Source organism: Pipra filicauda, unplaced genomic scaffold (assembly GCF_003945595.2).
Source record: "Pipra filicauda isolate LSUMZ 115617 unplaced genomic scaffold, ASM394559v2 scaffold71_size5581439_pilon, whole genome shotgun sequence".
NCBI lineage: Eukaryota > Metazoa > Chordata > Aves > Passeriformes > Pipridae > Pipra > Pipra filicauda.
In genome coordinates this window covers 4,742,243-4,746,118 of record NW_024104887.1, presented here as the reverse complement: position 1 = coordinate 4,746,118, position 3,876 = coordinate 4,742,243, and the positions used below count along the sequence as shown (strand labels likewise).

Here is a 3,876-nt window from a genome sequence, read left to right as displayed (position 1 = left end):
TGCTACAGAATGTAGTGGGGAACAGAAGTATAAATTATTTTTTTTTTTTTTAAAGGGGCTGGTTAAACAATGCTCTGCATCCACTAACTCAGGGAGATTTTAAGTTGCTGTAAATAAGAAAGTTGTGCCAAGGAAAGATTATTGTTCTGTCTACATATTCTGTCTTTTGAGAATTGGTCACAGATGAAGAAAACATGCTGGGCTAAGGTAAAACACTGGTCTGACACTAGTGGGGTTTAATTTATTCTGACAGTTGTGAACCAAACTAATTTTAAAGCAGTCTCAAATATATCTGCATGCAAGATGTGCAAATACTCTACTGATTGTGGCGTAACTGCTTCAGTCCTGCACCTCCTGCAGCAATGGGCTCTTGGAGGACAATATTCTGCCTTCAGCCTCTTTAAATGTTGTCATGCACAGTGCAGAAACAAACACTGTCAGGGTGGTCCTGTCACCTGGTGGATCAGGGGCAGTTTGCCTCGTTTTTTGAGGCTCGGGGAAATGTAACTGTGGATTATGTATGTTTGGAGTGGAAAACAGCATTGCTGCCTTCTAGCTGAGAGATGAAGGATCAAGAAAATTCCTGGTGCACTCCCTGTGTGCATGAGCCACCTTGTGGGAAAAATAAATGGGCTACCAAAGGCTGGAGAGCCCCAGCAATTTGAATCAATAATGTGTTTACCTTTATAACTCAAGTATAGGTCAATGTGTTTAACTACTTTCATAATTCCTAAATTATGAATTTGTAGGTCTTGGGGGTTTTTTATGCCCCTTGTACCCCCCTAACCCTCATTCACATGAGAAGTGCAAGGAGGGTGGTCGTGGGAAAGACCTCCATGGAAGTATCCCCAGTGGAATGTAATGAAGCAGAAACCTCATCTGTGAGTACTTTGCTGTTTGTAGGGGCCCTCAGAGTCAAGGGTGTTGCTGTGTAAAGGTGATTGCACCTTCTGAAAACGCTGCTTCTGACCTCTACAGACTCACATGCATTTAATGTGCATCCATGCTAAAAAAATACATATAAAAAATTAAATTCACAGAGTGGGGAATGGAGGATGACAGCTTTTTGCTTTCACTAATCTGTCAGTGCCTAAGCCCTGTTGACAGAGTCATTATAGCACTAATGCAATGATACTGTGTCAAAAGTAGCAGAGAAAATCTGTGCTGTTCTGCTTTAATAGGACACTTTACACTATGACAGTAACTGCATAAAGCTATATCTGGATCCTCGAGATGAAACTGGACACAGATGTATGCAAAAAAAAAAAAGAGCAAATCTTGCTGAGGCTCCAACTTAACTGCAATGCTGCTACAGCAACTAAAATGTTCAACTCCCACAGCAAAGCCTGGTCTTTTCATGCTCCATCTACAAAGGAAAATTGCAGGATAATGAGATTGTAACTAAATCAGTAAATCACTAAAATGTTTTCTAGTAGGAGATTTCCCTCCTGACATGCTGATGAATTTGGAAAATATGCTACAAAATTTGAAGCAGATCGCGTAGGGTAAAAAAGAAATCTTAAAACTACAAATTTTGTTACTTTTTTTCCCCCCTTTTGAGTCTTTTCTGCATCTGCAGAGCTTTTGGTATTCCCTGTGCCCCAATTTAGAACTGCAATGTACTTCTTTTCTAGATAATGGAAATGAGTATTACAGTAGGATTCCTGATGGGAAGGGACTGGTTTTGGTGGTTGTTTTTTTTTTCTTTTTTTTTTTTTTTTAATTTAAAAAAAAGCCACTTCTGATTTATAATTCACAATGTTATCTTCTCTGGAGTAGCTGAAACAATGATGTGTTATGTAGCTGCATTCTTACATGTTAATTATAAACCCCCGCAGCTCCTTGTTTTTCTGCCTGTGCTGCCAGCCTGTCTCTGTGCAATCTGTTTTTATCAGGTGTCCTCTACTCCACGTTGTCACCCTACTGCTGCCTGTCACTTCCTTGTGCCTGACCCTCTGTCACTCACTTTTTACTCTGGAGACAATCCCTTCTTTCAGAAAACCCCCTCTTTAACCCAAGAGCATTACCTCTCCCACCTTTTGCTGTCCACAGAATTTTTTGTGGTGTTTGTCAAAGTTGAATTGTAAGCTCCTCGGGGCAGGCCTGTGTCATCTTCTCTGTGTTTGTAAGGTGATGTGCACTCTTGCAGTACTATCTCAAAATAAAGTGATATTAAGTTAATCATTAGTTTTCCTTCTGAGGCTGAACACAATAAAAGCATTGCTTGCTTCCTAATGAGACTATGGAAGCGTGAATGCTTTACAGGGTGTCACCTGCCAAAGGCCAGGACACAGATTAAATGTTTCCTTGAATTTTTCTTCCCTAGGTTAGGAGCTAATAGCTAATGCCAATTAAGCTCTACTGGAGAATTAAAATTTAATCTCTGGAAAAAGTCCCCAAACCGTAGAGGGCAGGTTGAGAATGAGATCAAGCTCAGTTATGCAGGACAAATTAGTGTCAAATAATGAAAGATGAACAACTGACCTTAGGTGGGAATGGAGGTGTCAGCAGGAAAGCTGCACATCTCAGTTATCCCCTCTTGAGCTTGGTGATGCTAAATCTATGGTGGTTTACTTTCCCAATCCAATAATGACAATCCTTGCTCTGTGATTCCAGTGACAAAAGTGGTAAGATTAGCACTCCTCCGTGTTTTTTACTGAGTACAGGTCACAGAAAAGGGTTTTTGCTATCGCCTTCTAATAAGTATCTGGGGTTCCTCTTGATGCCAAGTGTAGCCTGGGTGACTGCAGCTCAGCAGTAATATTGAAAACTAAAGACTTGAAAACGCGATAAATCATGACCTGGTGACAAGGTGGAGCCCATTACCTGAGGACACTCACCCTGTCTGACTGTAGCACTGACTTATCCCCTGGATATTTGCATTAATACCCTGATCACTAGTCATTCCCTTTCCTCACCCTCCCAAAAGAGGGGGGTCAGGAGCTGGCAAGAGGGCTGGAACACCTCCCCTGGAAAGACAGGCTGAGAAATTTGGGGCTGTTCAGCCTGGAGAAGAGAAGTTTTTGTGGAGACCTCACAGCCCCTTCCAGGATCTGATGGGGCCCTACAGGGAAGGCAGAGAGGGACTCTTCGTCAGGAACTGGAGTGACAGGACAAAAATAATGGGTTCAAACTGAAAGGGGAAATTTAGGTTAAATACATGGATGAAATTCTTCCCTGTGAGGGTGGTGAGGCCCTGGCACAGGTTGCCCAGAGAAGCTGTAGCTGCCCCATCCCTGGAAGTGTCCAAGGCCAGGTTGGACAGGGCTTGGAGCAACCTGGGTTAGTGGGAGGTGTCCCTGCCCAGGGCACGGGGGGGTTGGAACTGAATGATCCTTAAGGTCCCTTCCAACCCCAACCATTCCATGGTATTATGATTGTAGAACCTCCCTAGTGGCAGGAGGGCTTCGTGGCACTGCTGGGAGACTTCTTGGGAACGCCAGCCTTAAGAGCTGAAACGATTAACACCGCGCAGTTTACATCTCTTGAGAGACAGACCCTAAAGACGCTGCTGTAATTAAAAACATCGGAGTCGACTCAGAAAAATCCGAGGGACTGCCAGCGGACTCCGGCACTGCTGGGAGACCGCTGTACCGCTTTGGGAACCCCAAAGTCTCGGAGAGCCGAAACAAACCGCACCGGTGCAGTATAGTTTTACACCTCTTGGGAGAACCCCTAAAGGAGCCACTTCATAGCCCAAAAAACCCCAAAAAAATCGGCGGGCCGCGCTCTCGCCGCGCTGAGGGGGGCGGTGGGCGGGGCCGCGCGGGCCCCTCCCCGCGCGCGGCGCGGAGGTGACGCAGCCGTTGCCGCAGAGACGAACCGCCCCGGCCCCCCCGTCCCGGCCCCCCCGTCCCGGTGCGGCGCGCTCGGCTC

The 3,876-nt window shown here is 45.3% G+C and overlaps 1 long non-coding RNA gene across 1 annotated transcript; it reads right to left on the bottom strand.

Moving 5' to 3' along the window:
- Positions 1-1,146: 1,146 nt before the first annotated feature.
- LOC113990435 lies at positions 1,147-3,756 on the bottom strand. Its single transcript, XR_003541626.2, has 4 exons — positions 3,499-3,756; positions 2,485-2,604; positions 2,028-2,151; positions 1,147-1,366 (listed from the first exon to the last, which is right to left on the bottom strand). It is a non-coding gene; the product is annotated as an uncharacterized LOC113990435 (long non-coding RNA).
- Between the last annotated feature and the right edge of the window lie 120 nt (positions 3,757-3,876).